This window comes from Nerophis lumbriciformis, linkage group LG18, assembly GCF_033978685.3.
Source record: "Nerophis lumbriciformis linkage group LG18, RoL_Nlum_v2.1, whole genome shotgun sequence".
Lineage (NCBI taxonomy): Eukaryota > Metazoa > Chordata > Actinopteri > Syngnathiformes > Syngnathidae > Nerophis > Nerophis lumbriciformis.
In genome coordinates, this window is record NC_084565.2 from 21,884,380 (window position 1) to 21,902,500 (window position 18,121).

The following is an 18,121-nucleotide window of genomic DNA, read 5'->3' on the forward strand; positions in this document are numbered from 1 at the left end:
GACTTGTCCAGGGTGTACCCTGCCTTCCGCCCGATTGTAGCTGAGATAGGCTCCAGCGCCCCCCGCGACCCCAAAGGGAATAAGCGGTAGAAAATGGATGGATGGGATACCTGGGTCAATCCATGCCCTACATGGTGGAAAACTACATGGTCAAAACCATTGGGGACTGCAATTCCCAGAATGCCAAGGGAAAATGGCCAACAAATTACTGATTGAAGGCACCTGAGAAGGAATGGAGGTTCAGTCAGACTCATTCACCAAACAAGCTGCATGCAAGGAAGAACAGCAAGCAGCCACAACAGCAAGATCTACTCTACAAGCTTCTCCAAACACACCAATGGTCGGTGAATATGCTTGTTCATTTGATGACGATCGAAATGCTTACTTAGATATGCTTAACTTGGACTTGCATTCTTCTTAATTTGCTTACTCAACTATCTTAATGTGTTTGTTTGAACTGCAGGGTTCAAGTTGAACCACTGCATTACTGCATTTCTCTTTGAGCATTGATTGCATACTGTGTTTGACCAGTTAAAAGCGAGGTTTTTAAAGTTTAAAGCACACGTAAATGGGTTAAGCTTAAGTTAAAATGGCAAATGGTTAAAGTTAAAAGGGTTTAAAGCATGGGTGTCAAACTCTGGCCCGCCGTGTAATTTCACTTGGCCCTTGAGGCGATATCAAATTAACACTAAAGCTGGCCCGCGGATTATATATTGCGGCGGTGCCGCGGTAACACCGCATTCACCGCTAATTCTATTACTTGCCAACCCTCCCGGGAGTCTTCCAAACTTAAGCGCTCCTCCCGAAAATCGTCAGGTCAGCTTTTCAGCCAGTCCGAGTCCTGGCCCAGTCACATAAAATCTGCGGCTTCCGGCACGCACACACAATTGAATGCAACGCATACTTCATCAACAGTGATACAGGTCACACTGAGGGTAGCCGAATAAAAAACTTTAACACTGTTAGACATATACGCCACACTGTGAATCCACACCAAACAACATCCGCACCGTAACACAACATAAACACAACAGAACAAATACCCAGAACCCTTTGCAGCACTAACTCTTCCGGGAAGCTACAAGGTGTGTATGTGTGTGTGTGTGGGGGGGAAGTTTGGTGGTAGCGGAGGGTGTATTTTGTAGCGTCCCGGAAGAGTTAGTGCTGCAAAGGATTCTGGGTATTTGTTCTGTTGTGTTATGGTGCGGATGTTCTCCCGAAATGTGTTTGTCATTCTTGTTTGGTGTGGATTCACAGTGTGGCGTATATTTCTAACAGTGTTAAAGTTTTTTATACTGGCACCCTCAGTGTAACCTGTATCGCTGTTGATCAAGTATGAATTGCATTCACTCGTGTGTGTGCGTACAGAAGCCGCACATATCTTGTGACTGGGTCTGAACGATGTTAGAATGGATGAAAAGCGAACGTGACGATCGTAGAATACGTTAAAGGCAGTGCATTTAAGGCACGCCCCCAAGACTGTGGTCCGGGTGGACTACGAGATATAATGACTGATGAACACCTTCGTTCGATAATGAAGGTTGCCTCAGCTCAAAGCCTGAGCCCCGACATTAATGAACTAGCATCCAAGAAAAGATGGCAGGTATCTGGCTTGGGCACATCAGATTAGATCAGTGTGTTGCAAACTGAGCAGTTTAAAGTCCTGAATGGTGGTTTTATTCATTGTTTATTTTATTTTCAAATTTATGAGCCTGTGGAAATGTTGATATTTACCTCAGAAGGCTGCAAACAGAAAAGAGGCATTACATTATCTAAATTGTATTTGATATGCGATAGATATTTTTTAATTGTTATTATTATTTTAAACTCGATTTTGCATCTCACTATAAAGTTATATAAGCCTTGCTTGTTCAATATTGAATGCAAAACTTGTTTGGGTCCCTATTAAAAAATTAATTTGTTCAACCTTGGCCCGCGGCTTTGTTCAGTTTTGAATTTTGGCCCACTCTGTATTTGAGTTTGACACCCCTGGTTTTAAGGTAAAAGTACAAAAGATTAATGCAAAGTTAAAGGATAAATTCATGTTTGTTTAACTCTTGCTAAAACTTAAGCTTGAATTTAGAATGTTAAAAGTTTAAAAGACTTCGAGAAAAGAGACAATCTACAATCCCGTAGCCATTCTTGTAGTTTCTGTATTCCCTTTTAATTACTCTAATTGTTGAATGGATTTAGTTCAGTTCATTTAGCCTGCGTGCTCCATTCAATTTATTTAATTATTTCATTCATTTAAAATGGTTAAATAATTTGCAGTTCATTTACATGCATTTAATTTAAAATGTCTATATTCATTTTGACAAGCAATATGTTTGTTTGAATTAGAGATGTCCGATAATATCGGGCTACCCGATATTATCGGCCGATAAATGCTTTAAAATGTGATATCGGAAATTATCGGTATCTGTTTCAAAAAGTAAAATCTATGACTTTTTAAAACACCCGCTGTGTACACGGACGTAGGGAGAAGTACAGAGCGCCAATAAACCTTTGCGTGCCGGCCCAATCACATGATACCTCTAGCTTTTAACACACGTAAGTGAGTGCCACGCATACTTGGCAACAGCCATACAGGTCACACTGAGGGTGGCCGTATAAAAAACTTTAACACTGTTACAAATATGCGCCACACTGTGAACCCACACCAAACAAGAATGACAAACACATTTCGGGAGAACATCCGCACCGTAACACAACATAAACACAACAGAACAAATACCCAGAACCCCTTGCAGCCCTAACTCTTCCGGGACGCTACAATGTACACCCCCCGCTACCCCCTACCCCGCCCACCTCAACCTGCTGCTGCTGCCTCAAAAGCTGCTGTTTTGAGGCATGTTAAAAAAAATAATGCACTTTGTGACTTCAATAATAAATATGGCAGTGCCATGTTGGCATTTTTTTCCATAACTTGAGTTGATTTATTTTGGAAAACCTTGTTACATTGTTTAATACATCCAGCGGGGCATCACAACAAAATTAGGCATAATGTGTTAATTCCACGACTGTATATATCGATATCGGTTGATATCGGAATCGGTGATTAAGAGTTGGACAATATCGGATATAATCATTATTTAAAAGTAGAACGTTTAAAACATTATTCAGAGGTTTTAAAGCATTTGTAAAACATTGTTTGAAAATACCTGTGTAATTACATTGTTAGCAGCTCTGTTTCTGTGTTTTGAAGGTTTTAAAACCTGATTAATTTTAGATCAACTAAAATGAAACCAACAATGCTTCAAGTTGGAAAATAAAAAGTTCATCAATTGGAAATCATGAGTCATCCGTGGGTCCTTTTTGGAGTAGAAGAGTGGAACTTAACACACACACAAATTTCTGTATTGTGTGTGTGTTTGTCGGCCCGAGATACATTTTTTTCTCTAGATTTGGCCCCTCAAGTCAAAATAATTGACCAAACCTGCTTTACAGGCACACTTAATATAGAGTTATAGCCAGATGTTTATATACACTCATTATTAAAACTTATGAAATGCAGCTGGTATTTTCTAGTTGCCAGCGTTAAAGGGGCCCTATAACGTAAAAAACAACTTTTCTTACCTATTGATTCCTGATATCTGCTGTTGTGTGTTTGGGATCGGTGGAAGCATTGCAGAGATATTTATGAACATATCTTGCCTTCCTTCATACTTCAGCTAAACAATCCGTTTTGGAATTTTCCCCATCGACAACGTTTTTCCAATTGACATCAGCGGATATCTCCATATATGATTGACTGCAATTAATAGGTTATCCTTAATATTTTTTTTGTTGGATTGACCAATACTCAGAACAAGGGGTGTCCTGATCTGATATTGATATTGGATTATATCAGCAAGCATCTTAAAATCTCCGATATCAGCACTCCATACAAACACGTTTACTTGTGCAAAGCTGGACAGCTAAACAGGTAAATGTCCTCCTAGGTTGACCTCTACTTGTGTAAATGACTGCACTAAAATACAAGTTAAACATGGTACTAGGAGCTAGCAGCTACACAACGGCTAAGCACACAGTAGCACACAGGCTAGACATATGTAATAAGTGCCTTAATTGAACAATAACACAGTTTTGTCATTGTAAACATGTTTCAAATAAGTATAGTAGCATATTACTTATACTATAGATATGTTCCTCGGGCAGAAGCATATTAGCCAATATCTAGTAACACATGTGTCCGCATCATTCAACTTATTGCGTCATGCACTTAACTTAATACATAATCGTGGCCACTCGAGCTCGCCAAAAACGAAATTACCACTCCACATCAACTTAATGACATATGAGACAGTTGATAATAAATAGGTTAATATTTGTATTATCTGTCATTGTTTTCTGAGTAATTTCACTTGATTAAGCCTTTTCTTACATTCCACACTGATAAATGTATGTATGTACAAACCCCGTTTCCATATGAGTTGGGAAATTGTGTTAGATGTAAATATAAACGGAATACAATGATTTGCAAATCCTTTTCAACCCATTTTCAGTTGAATATGCTACAAAGACAACATATTTGATGTTCAAACTGATAAACTTTTTTTTTTTTTTTTGCAAATAATCATTAACTTTAGAATTTGATGCCAGCAATATGTGACAAAGAAGTTGGGAAAGGTGGCAATAAATACTGATAAAGTTGAGGAATGCTCATCAAACACTTATTTGGAACATCCCACAGGTGAACACGCAAATTGGGAACAGGTGGGTGCCATGATTGGGTATAAAAGTAGATTCCATGAAATGCTCAGTCATTCACAAACAAGGATGGGGCGAGGGTCACCACTTTGTCAACAAATGCGTGAGCAAATTGTTGAACAGTTTAAGAAAAACCTTTCTCAACCAAGGAATTTAGGGATTTCACCATCTACGGTCCGTAATATCATCAAAGGGTTCAGAGAATCTGGAGAAATCACTGCACGTAAGCAGCTAAGCCTGTGACCTTTGATCCCTCAGGCTGTACTGCATCAACAAGCGACATCAGTGTGTAAAGGATATCACCACATAGGCTCAGGAACACTTCAGAAACCCACTGTCAGTAACTACAGTTGGTCGCTACATCTGTAAGTGCAAGTTAAAACTCTCCTATGCCAGGCGAAAACCGTTTATCAACAACACCCAGAAACGCCGTCGGCTTCGCTGGGCCTGAGCTCATCTAAGATGGACTGATACAAAGTGGAAAAGTGTTCTGTGGTCTGACGAGTCCACATTTCAAATTGTTTTTGGAAACTGTGGACGTCGTGTCCTCCGGACCAAAGAGGAAAAGAACCATCTGGATTGTTATAGGCGCAAAGTTGAAAAGCCAGCATCTGTGATGGTATGGGGGTGTATTAGTGCCCAAGACATGGGTAACTTACACATCTGTGAAGGCGCCATTAATGCTGAAAGGTACATACAGGTTTTGGAGCAACATATGTTGCCATCCAAGCAACGTTACCATGGACGCCCCTGCTTATTTCAGCAAGACAATGCCAAGCCACGTGTTACATCAACGTGGCTTCATAGTAAAAGAGTGCGGGTACTAGACTGGCCTGCCTGTAGTCCAGACCTGTCTCCCATTGAAAATGTGTGGCGCATTATGAAGCCTAAAATAGCACTGTTTAACAACTTAAGCTGTACATCAAGCAAGAATGGGAAAGAATTCCACCTGAGAAGCTTAAAAAATGTGTCTCCTCAGTTCCAAAACGTTTGCTGAGTGTTGTTAAAAGGAAAGGCCATGTAACACAGTGGTGAACATGCCATTTCCCAACTACTTTGGCACGTGTTGCAGCCATGAAATTCTAAGTTGATTTTTTTTTGCAAAAAAAAAAAAAGTTTATGAGTTTGAACTTCAAATATGATGTCTTTGTAGTGCATTCAATTGAATATGGGTTGAAAAGGATTTGCAAATCATTGTATTTCGTTTATATTTACATCCAACACAATTTCCCAACTCATATGGAAACGGGGTTTGTATGATTTATGCTGATATTGTATAGGATCAATATTGGTATTGAACAATACTTAAGGTCCAAATATCATATTGTAAGTAACAAAGTTGTATCGGGATAAACATACTCGGAACAATAGGAATAGGAAAGGTCAGGATTTAGACACCATTGACTAAGACGGTTTGGTTTCCTTATGGAAATGCTCAAAAAAACTGTTCTAGTATACTATATATTTTCGTAGGACTTGCTACTATATTCAGGGCCCCAGGTAAACCTTACTCCTATTTTTCTGATCTGAAGAATACTTGTGGGTTTATCGACTGCTTCTTAGGCCTTTTGCCCCCAGCATGATGCGACGTCCCCGCACCAGCGAATTGGATTAGGTTCTCAGTCTTTATGGCCGGTCGTCAACAGCGAGGATTTATTACTTCGCTGCATGACTCTGTCAACACAGAGAATAGAAACTACAGGTTGAGAGAATGTGGAGAATAATGGTGAAAAAAAAAATGGGAGGCATCCCTCTCCTAGCATAGCTACACTGACCTTTAGGTGTTTAACAGCGTTTAACATGTTTGCTGAGACATGGAGAAGTAATAGCGTAAAATAATCTACAAAACCCAAAACCAGTGAAGTTGGCACATTGTGTAAATTGTAAATAAAAACAAAATACAATGATTTGCAAATCCTTTTCAACTTATATTCAATTGAATAGACAGCAAAGACAAGATTTTTTAATGTTTGAACAGAGAAACTATTTTTTTTTTTTCCAATAATCATTAACTTAGAATTTAATGTCAGCAAGACGTTGCAAAAAAGTTGGCACAGGGGCATTTTTTACCACTGTGTTACATGGCCTTTCCTTTTAACAACACTCAGTAAACGTTTGGGAACTGAGGAGACACATTTTTTAAGCTTTTCAGGTGGAATTCTTTCCCATTCTTGCTTGATGTACAGCTTAAGTTGTTCAACAGTCCGGGGGTCTCCGTTGTGGTATTTTAGGCTTCATAATGCGCCACACATTTTCAATGGGAGACAGGTCTGGACTACAGGCAGGTCAGTCTAGTACCCACACTCTTATGTTCTATGTTTACCTTTTATGTTTGCCATTACCTCCCTGCTTGGCACTCAGCATCAAGGATTGGAATCGGGGGTTAAATCACCAAATGATTCCCGAGCGCGGCCACCGCTCACTGCTCCCTTCACCTCCCAGTGGGTGGAACAAGGGAATGGGTCAAATGCAGAGGATAATTTCACCACACCTAGTGTGTGTGTGACTATCAGTGGTACTTTAACTATAACTTTTACTGCGAAGCCATGCTGTTGTAACACGTGACTTGGCATTGTCTTGCTGAAATAAGCAGGGGCGTCCTTCACAGATGTGTAAGTTACCCATGCCTTGGGCACTAATACACCCCCATACTTTTACAGATGCTGGCTTGTGAACTTAGCGCCTATAACAATCCGGATGGTTCTTTTCCTCTTTGTTCCAGAGGACACAACGTCCACAGTTTCCACAGAACATTTTTACACTTTGCATCAGTTCATCCTAGATGAGCTTGGGCCCATCGAAGCCGGCAGCGTTTCTGGGTGTTGTTGATAAATGGCTTTTGCTTTGCATGGTAGAGTTTTAACTTGCACTTACAGATGTAGCGACCAACTGTAGTTACTGACAGTGGTTTTATGAAGTGTTCTTGAGCCCATGTGATGATATCCTTTACACACTGTCAGTTTTTGATGCAGTACCGCCTGAGGGATTGAATATTCGTAAGATCATCGCTTACGTGCAGTGATTTCTCTAGATTTTCCGAACTTTTTGATGATATTACGGACCGTAGATGGTGAAATCCCTAAATTCCTTGCAATAGCTCAATGAGAAATCTTGTTCTTAAACTGTCTGACAATTTGCTCACGCATTTGTTGACACAGTGGTGACCCTCGCCCCATCCTTGTTTGTGAATGACTGAGCATTTCACGGAAGCTACTTTTATACCCAATCATGGCACCCACATGTTCCCAATTAGCCTGTACACCTGTAAGATGTTCCAAATAAGTGTTTGATGAGCATTCCTCAACTTTATCAGTATTTATTGCCACCTTTCCCAACTTCTTTGTCACGTGTTGCTGGCATCAAATTCTAAAGTTAATGATTATTTGCAAAAAAAAAAAATGTTTATCAGTTTGAACATCAAATATGTTGTCTTTGTAGCATATTCAACTGCATATGGGTTGAAAATGTTTTGCAAATCATTGTATTCCATTTATATTTACATCTAACACAATTTCCCAACTTATAAGGAAACGGGGTTTGTATATATATATATATATATATATGTGTATATATATATATGTATGTGTGTATGTGTGTGTGTATGTGTATATGTATATATATATATATATATATATTTGTGTATATATGTGTATATGTGTGTGTATATGTATATGTATGAGTGTGCTTTCTAGTGGGTGTGAAACATATTGTCGAAGACCGTGTCAATGTGTTGTAGTTGTTGCACCTACATTAATGTATCTGACCATGTTAAGCACGAAGAGCGTGCTGTCTAATTAGGTTGCTATTGGTCTCTTAATTGCACTGTTTCAGTGTTTTCTTCCATGTGCTGTCAACACTAAACAACCAATGAAACCATGTCTAATTATGTCATGTTTGAAAAATATGTCAGGACCCGACAACCGTAGAAAATAGCCAAAGATGTGATTATCTTGTTGAACTTTGCTACCTATTAATAGCTGAGAGAGGGGACCTGTCACGCCTTATGTGTTTCATAAATGCACTTTCTTTAAGACAGTTTAAAACATTAATCCTGTGCATACAACACACTGAAGACTGTGCAAAAATAGAATATTGCATTTTTGTGCAATATCTACGAAATGGCTGTCATTTGTGTTCAGTTTTTAAGTAGCTGAATTATGGTTATGATTAAGGTATTAGATGTGTGTTTGCCTCGCTTCGCATATTTTCCCTGTTGGTAAAGTAACTTCTTACCCAGTTCAAGACCGACCTTCTAATGCCATACCGTTCTAATTTGTTAATTAAGATATTATGATTCATTGTATGAAATGCTTTTGTTAAGTTGAAGTACCAATGATTGTCACACACACACACACACACACACACACACACACACACACACACACACACACACACACACACACACACACACACACACACACACACACACACACACACACACTAAGTGAGGCGAAATTATTCTCTGCATTTGACAAAGTCCATAAACACTGCAGCTGCACACGTTTTATGTTCTATTGCAGGCCTGGGCAATTATTTTGACTCATGGGTCGAAATTTAGAGAAAACAATATAACTGATTTTTAAGAACACTAATACAAAACCTCACAATAATGTCTGATTGAATGCTAAAAACGTTATGACAGACCGCCTTGAAAAAAAATGAATGGAATTTTACATTTTGTTACTGAATGAGACACCTAGAATGTACATGAATACAAATAATTTGGGATTTACAATATTAACTATGACCGATAAAACACTGAATATTGACAGCATATGAACATCCACACCCTCTCGATCAATCTTTTTTACAATCAAGCGAAACGCAACAAAAATGCAAGAAACACTGCAAAATATGAACGTGAAGGGTAAAAAAGACCTTACATACAATCTGATGTATCTGATAAATCACTAAACTTTAGAACTTTGTTGTAAAAATCTCCTTCCGCGTCTGTCCCTGACACCCGCATTTCAGGCGGGCCGCTCTGGAAGCACTCTGTGGAAACGCTTCCCACCCACACTGCTTGGTGCCTCGTCTGAGCTGCTGTGACTTAGTTTACTATACTAACTAATTAGATTACCATAGTAACTAGTATATTATGCAAAAGCGCAGATTCCAACCATTGAAATACTTTGTATAGTTCAAGACTTACGGTCATCTAAAAACATCACTGCACATCATAATGGCAGCTAAAAATTATTTGGGAATGTCCGGCGGGCCAGATTGAAAAGCTCAACGGGCCGCATGCGGCCCCCGGGCCTTAATTTGCCGAAGTCTGATCTATTGCATTGGTAATCTGTTATTTTCTTTGAGATTTTAGCTATGTATCCCTATTGGCTGTCCTCGCCCGTTGCAGTTTTATTTATGAATGTGTCCAATCTGTTATTTAATAACAATAATTATAAATTGATATGATTGCTATTTTCCTTTTTTTGTGGGGGGGGATTTAACAGTTAGAAATGATAGGTTGCTGATGTGCAAATTATTGTTTTCTTGCTTATCAAAAAAAGAAACTCACCTGCATATAAGACAAACATCTTTGTACTGAGCCCCTAAAGTATGGGTGTCAGACTCCCAAATTTCAGTGCCCCTCCCGAAAATCGTCAGGTCAGGTTTTCAGCCAGTCCCACGAGTGCTGGCCCAGTCACATAACATCTGCGGCTTCTGCACGCACACACAATAGAATGCAACGCATACTTCATCAACAGCGATACAGGTCACACTGAGGGTAGCCGAATAAAAAACTTTAACACTGTTAGAAATAAACGCCACACTGTGAATCGGGAGAACATCCGCACCATAACACAACATAAACACAACCGAACAAATACCCAGAACCCTTTGCAGCACTAACTCTTCCGGGATGCTACAAGGTGTGTGTGTGTGTGTGTGGAGGGGAGGTTTGGTGGTAGCGGGGGTGTATTTTGTAGCGTCCCGGAAGAGTTAGTGCTGCAAAGGGTTCTGGGCATTTGTTCTGTTGTGTTTATGTTGTGTTACGGTGCGGATGTTCTCCCGAAATGTTTGTCATTCTTGTTTGGTGTGGATTCACAGTGTGGCGTATATTTCTAAGTGTTAAAGTTTTTTATACTGGCACCCTCAGTGTAACCTGTATCGCTGTTGATGAAGTATGCGTTGCATTCACTCGTTTGTGTGCGTACAGAAGCCGCACATATCTTGTGACTGGGTCTGAACGATGTTAGAATGGATGAAAAGCGAACGTGACTATAGCTCGGAGAGTACGTTAAAGGCAGTGCATTTAAGGCACGACCCCAGGACTGTGGTCCGGGTGGACGAGATATAATGGCTGATCAGATTAGATCAGTGTGTTGCAAATTGAGCAGTTTAAAGTTCTGAATGGTTGGTTTATTCATTATTTTATTTTCAAATTTATTAGCCTGTGGAAAAAGTTAATGTTGATATTTACCTCAGAAGGCTGCAAATAGAAAAGAGCCATTACATTTTTATTTAAATTGTATTTGATATGCCATTGATATTTTTTAATTATTATTATTATTATTTTAAACTGGATTTTGCATGTCACTATAAAGTTATATAAGCCTTGCTTGTTCAATATTCAATGCAAAACTTGTTTGGGTCCCTATTAAAAAGTTAATTTGTTCAACCTTGGCCCGCGGCTTTGTTCAGTTTTAAATTTTGGCCCACTCTGTATTTGAGTTTGACATCCCTGCTTTAGGGGCTCCGTATTATTGCAACTAATTCAAACACCAAAAAGACGAGACATGAATATAAGTGTATAGCTAAATCTATAGATCCCAGACATAAGTGACATGGTTAGGTTCAGTTTTAGTTTGAACCCCGGAATGTAAAGAATATGTGGGGTTGCATTTAAAAAACAAAAACAAAAAAAACATTTTTAGAATAATTGCGTAACAACACACTAAAAACGTCTCCAAATGTGTGCCCAATTTGCCAGCAAAGAGGAACCAGTGCCAAGGGAGAGCAAACACAGTACTGAATGCTGCAACTCCAACTAGTGGAGCGTAAAAACCGGGACAAACAGGCAAAGCCACGAGGCAAGTATTGAGACAGACGCTCGTAGGCAAAAAAATATACGACAACACGTCGGCTGGCAGAATGATGAGGAATGAGCTCCAAAATAGCAAACAATCCAACATCTCCCTGCCACCGACCACCACACGAAGCCAGGTGCTGATTAGAGCTGGGAAGCAGGTGTGACTCGTGGCTCCGTCCATTTCCAGTAGCGAGGAAACGCAAAACGAGATCAGAAGAAGCAGAATACAAGCAATGTGAAAATGACAGAGGCGTATTTTTGTATAGTTTTTTTTAAATATCTCTTAAAAAGGATTTGCACTTTTCTTTTGGAATTTTGCCCATCGTTCACAATCATTATGAAAGACATGATGACGGATGGATTTTTGAAAAGTGCTTTCTATATATTAAATGTAAATAAAACAAAAAAAAATATCTAAAAAGTGCAAAAATACATTTTGTGACTTGAATAATAAAGTATTACTGATATTATTATAAGCGCGAACGCAGACAAACTATTAGTAGCGGCGACGTGATCGAGTGGTCTGCTGTTTCCTCGCTTCCCTACTTCTTGGAAGTTTATTGTACAAACCCCGTTTCCATATGAATTGGGAAATTGTGTTAGATGTGAATATAAACGGAATACAATGATTTGCAAATCCTTTTCAACCCATATTCAATTGAATGCACTACAAAGACAAGATATTTGATGTTCAAACTCATAAACTTCATTTTTTTTTTTTTGCAAATAATTTACTTAGAATTTCATGGCTGCAACACGTGCCAAAGTAGTTGGGAAAGGGCATGTTCACCACTGTGTTACATGGCCTTTCCTTTTAACAACACTCAGTAAACGTTTGGGAACTGAGGAGACACATTTTTTAAGCTTCTCGGGTGGAATTCTTTCCCATTCTTGCTTGATGTACAGCTTAAGTTGTTCAACAGTCTGGGGGTCTCTGTTGTGGTGTTTTAGGCTTCATAATGCGCCACACATTTTCAATGGGAGACAGGTCTGGACTACAGGCAGGCCAGTCTAGTACCCGCACTCTTTTACTATGAAGCCACGTTGATGTAACACGTGGCTTGGCATTGTCTTGCTGAAATAAGCAGGGGCGTCCATGGTAACGTTGCTTGGATGGCAACATATGTTGCTCCAAAACCTGTATGTACCTTTCAGCATTAATGGCTCCTTGTGTAAGTTACCCATGCCTTGGGCACTAATACACCCCCATACCATCACAGATGCTGGCTTTTCAACTTTGCGCCTATAACAATCCGGATGATTCTTTTCCTCTTTGGTCCGGAGGACACAACGTCCACAGTTTCCAAAAACGATTTGAAATGTGGGCTCGTCAGACCACAGAACACTTTTCCACTTTGTTCAATCCATCTTAGATGAGCTCAGGCCCAGCGAAGCCGACAGCATTAATGGGTGTTGTTGATAAACGGTTTTCGCCTTGCATGGGAAAGTTTTAACTTGCACTTACAGATGTAGCGACCTACTGCAGTTACTGACAGTGGGTTTCTGAAGTGTTCCTGAGCCCATGTGGTGATATCCTTTACACACTGATGTCACTTGTTGATGCAGTACAGCCTGAGGGATCGAAGGTCACGGGCTTAGCTGCTTACGTGCAGTGATTTCTCCAGATTCTCTGAACCCTTTGATGATATTACGGACCGTAGATGGTGAAATCCCTAAATTCCTTTCAATAGCTGGTTGAGAAAGGTTTTTCTTAAACTGTTCAACAATTTGCTCACGCATTTGTTGACAATGTGGTGACCATCGCCCCATCCTTGTTTGTGAATGACTGAGCATTTCATGGAATATATACCCAATCATGGCACCCACCTGTTCCCAATTTGCCTGTTCACCTGTGGCATGTTCCAAATAAGTGTTTGATGAGCATTCCTCAACTTTATCAGTATTTATTGCCACCTTTCCCAACTTCTTTGTCATGTGTTGCTGGCATCAAATTCTAAAGTTAATGATTATTTGCAAAAAAAAAAATGTTTATCAGTTTGAACATCAAATATGTTGTCTTTGTAGTGCATTCAACTGAATATGGGTTAAAAATGATTTGCAAATCATTGTATTCTGTTTATATTTACATCTAACACAATTTCCCAACTCATATGGAAACAGGGTTTGTAGATCATAAATCATGCCACTCACCTGAAAGTAGATGGCTGAGGATATAATCCAACAAGTTGGTACACTTTCTCCGCCATTTTGCTATGATCCGTTGTCCGGATCATAGTTTATTTACGTTTCGATTCACTTGTTTAAGTTCTGTTTCAGCGCCCCTGTTTTGTGTCACCTTGGTTGCTATGGTTATTTATTGTGTTCACCTGCCTCTGATTAGTGTTCAGGACACGCACCTGTTCCTGGGCACTAATCCGAGAGCTATGTACTCCTGCCTTTTCGCCTCACTCATTCTGGTGCTTTTGTTTGCTATCATGCAACTGTTACGTGTCTTCCTTTTAAAAGTTAAAGTACCAATGATTGTCACACACACACACGAGGTGTGGCAAAATTATTCTCTGCATTTGACCCATCACCCTTGATCACCCCCTGAGAGGTGAGGGGATCAGTGAGCAGCAGCGGTGGCTGCTAATGGGTGCAATTACGCAAATCACACCATAGCAATACTTGTATCTCTGACTACGGGCCGACAATCCATCAAGCAGTGCGGCTTCAAAGTCGTACTAAAACATTTTGACCGATTTTTGAGTGCCGTGTGTAATGTTCTATATTTTCAATGGAACATTTATAGATTTGGTGTTGTGTACTGGTGTCATATTGCAGTCCACACAGATCTCTTATATGTGACTGCCATCTACTGGTCACACTTATCATCATCATCGGCGGTCACTCGAAGCGAGTATGACGGTCCTCCTGGTAGGGGGGTATCCCTTTATGGAGGATGCCCGTCCGTGCGTGACTTTAACGTGGGGAGACTGGTGCACAGACAGTCCTTGACAGATCCGGGTCAGGGTCCAGTGGCATGGAGTCCAAGACGACTGGGGACCCTTTTCTGCTGCAGCCTTCTTCCGCCATCCCAGCCGTTGTGGCGCTCCGTAGGTTTAGCGGTCATCCTCCGCCTGTTCCATCGTTGAGGTCTTGGGTCGTCGTTTCCCCATAACTGGGCCCACATGGATGTGGGGGTGCCTTCTTCCGCCATCGTAGCCGTTGTGGTGGTTCATGCATCTACCGTCTTCCGCCTGATCCGCCGTTGAGGTCTTCACTGTATCCCTGGCTAGGGGGCAGTCAGGTACTAGGCCTTTGCCAAGGGCCACCTGGGGTAACAGTAGTAAAGGGGTTAACCTCCTAGTGCCCCAAGACCCCATAGAGGAGCCTCCACTGCCGGATGCACTTTAACTAGGGATGTCTGATAATGGCTTTTTGCCGATATCCGATATTCCGATATTGTCCAACTCTTTAATTACCGATACCAACCGATATATGCAGTCGTGGAATTAACACATTATTATGCCTAATTTGGACAACCAGGTATGGTGAAGATAAGGTACTTTAAAAAAATAATAATAAAATAAGATAGATAAATTTAAAAACATTTTCTTGAATAAAAAATAAAGTAAAACAATATAAAAACAGTTACATAGAAACTAGTAATTAATGAAAATGAGTAAAATTAACTGTTAAAGGTTAGTACTATTAGTGGACCAGCAGCAGGCACAATCATGTGTGCTTATGGACTGTATCCCTTGCAGACTGTATTGATATATATTGATATATAATGTAGGAACCAGAATATTAATAACAGAAAGAAACAACCCTTTTGTGTGAATGAGTGTAAATGGGGGAGGGAGGTTTTTTGGGTTGGTGAACTAATTGTAAGTGTATCTTGTATTTTTTTATGTTGATTTAATAAAAAAATAAATAAAAATAAAAAAACGATACCAATAATAAAAAAAACCCGATATTGATAATTTCCGATATTACATTTTAATGCATTTATCGGCCCTAACTTTAACGTCATGCCCAGGTCACTTATTATCACACCATGAACCAAATAGAATAGCTTCGAGGTCGGTAAGCACAACCAGAATTGTCAATATTTTGAGGAAATTTAAAGGGGAACATTATCACAATTTCAGAAGGGTTAAAACCATTAAAAATCAGTTCCCAGTGGCTTATTATATTTTTCGAAGTTTTTTTCAAAATTTTACTCATCACGTAATATCCTTAAAAAAAGCTTCAAAGTGCCTGATTTTAACCATCGTTATATACACCCGTCCATTTTCCTGTGACGTCACACAGTGATGCCAATACAAAAAAACATGGCGCATAGAACAGCAAGATATAGCGACATTAGCTCGGATTCAGACTCGGATTTCAGCGGCTTAAGCGATTCAACAGATTACGAATGTATTGAAACGGATGGTTGTAGTGCGGAGGCAGGTAGCGAAAACGAAATTGAAGAAGAAACTGAAGCTATTGAGCCATATCTGTTTGAACCGTATGCAAGCGAAACCGACAAAAACGACACGACAGCCAGCGACACGGGAGAAAGCGAGGACGAATTCGGCGATCGCCTTCTAACCAACGAATGGTATGTGTTTGTTTGGCATTAAAGGAAACTAACAACTATGAACTAGGTTTACAGCATATGAAATACATTTGGCAACAACATGCACTTTGAGAGTGCAGACAGCCCAGTTTTCATCAACTAATATATTCTGTAGACATACCCTCATCCGCTCTCTTTTCCTGAAAGCTGATCTGTCCAGTCCAGTTGGAAATGCATCTGCTTTGAGTGTTGCAGGATATCCACACATTCTTGCCATCTCTGTCGTAGCATAGCTTTCGTCGGTAAAGTGTGCGGAACAAACGTCCAATTTCTTGCCACTTTCGCATATTTTTGGGCCACTAGTGCAACTTGAATCCGTCCCAGTTCGTGTTGTTACACCCTCCGACAACACACCGACGAGGCATGATGTCTCCAAGGTACGGAAAACAGTCGAAAAAACGGTGATTCGGTGTTTGTAATGTGTTTGAGAAAATGGCGGATTGCTTCCCGGTGTGACGTCACGTTGTGACGTCATCGCTCCGAGAGCGAATACTAGAAAGGCGTTTAATTCGCCAAAATTCACCCATTTAGAGTTCGGAAATCGGTTAAAAAAATATATGGTCTTTTTTTCTGCAACATCAAGGTATATATTGACGCTTACATAGGTCTGGTGATAATGTTCCCCTTTAAGGATTTTAGAATACGGAAAAATACGGTATGTTCGGTGTGGTGCAGCACAGTGGTTTGGTAGTTAACACAACCAGTCAATCAGGTGGTTTGAATCTCCAGCTCAACGGTGAAAGCGTGTGGATGATTTTGACAAGATTTTTATCTATCACATCGGTATTATTGTTCATCATAGCTGATTTTATCCACTATATCGCACAGTTTCTGTATTGTGCTGTTAATAGTACTGTTGGAAGGATAACACAATATTGCATACCTCATAATAGGCAGTCCTTCGTGCATCCGCGTAAACAACGTGGAGTCTTTTTGTTCCTGATAAAGCTTTATTAGATAAGAGTTTGTCACTCCCCCTGCATGTGTAGCATAATTAGTATTCCCTCCAGGAGACAAGCAAGCGGGCGTTCAAGGAGACCTTGATGTGCCCTGAACAACTTTAACATTTGCCCTCCATGTAATGTCGGACAAATGAAAACTCTCAGAGCATTTGTGAAAATTGCCTTCTTCCTACACCTCATTTTTTCTTTCTTCACATGATTTCATGTTTCCTCCACCACCTTCTAATTCCGCCTTCTGGTGTGGGATGAGCTCGCCTCTTCTGGACACTTAATGGTTCATTCTAGTCTCCACTCCACGCTCTCTCTTTTAATGGCATTGGTTGACTATAGTGTGTGTGTGTGTGTGTGTGTGTGTGTGTGTGTGTGTGTGTGTGTGTGTGTGAATGAGTAAAGCACACCTGTGTAGTAATAGCTTTCCCTTATTGTTGCGCTCATCTCTTTGGACCTTTTCCCCCTGAGGATGCTCTGCAAAGTGGCTTTTGTTGAAATGTGCCCGCTCAGCAGCGTGTGGTCTCCCCCATTGTCACAACCTCTTTTCTTGTGGACGCTCAGTGTAACTACCAGACGACATGATATAGAAATGATCCTCGGGAGTCGTTCAAATACTGTAATGCCAATGGAAGACAACCACAAAAGACGTTTGAATATGCTTTCAGTATATTGTCAGTTCTCTCCTGCCTTCTTGCATGCATGCTTACTCATTCTCTCTTTTCTGCAATATGTGGGAATTACCGTATTTTACGGACTATAAGGCGCACTTAAAATTATTTTTTTGCCCCCTCAAAACTCGACAGTGCGCCTCGTAACCCGGTGCGCCTAATGCATGGAATTATTCTGGTTTTCCTT

The 18,121-nt window shown here is 40.2% G+C and overlaps 1 protein-coding gene across 3 annotated transcripts in view; it reads left to right on the plus strand.

Annotated features, from left to right (window-relative positions):
- Positions 1-18,121, plus strand: part of ncanb (neurocan b) — a 492,017-nt gene that overhangs the window by 84,452 nt on the left and 389,444 nt on the right. For 2 of the 3 annotated variants that reach the window (XM_061977841.2, XM_061977843.2), the window contains exon 1: positions 205-340. The exons of the other annotated variant lie outside the window; for it this stretch is intronic. The gene's annotated coding sequence lies outside the window, so the exon portion shown is untranslated. Of the gene's footprint in view, positions 1-204; positions 341-18,121 lie in introns of those variants that run through there. 3 annotated transcript variants of the gene reach the window in all.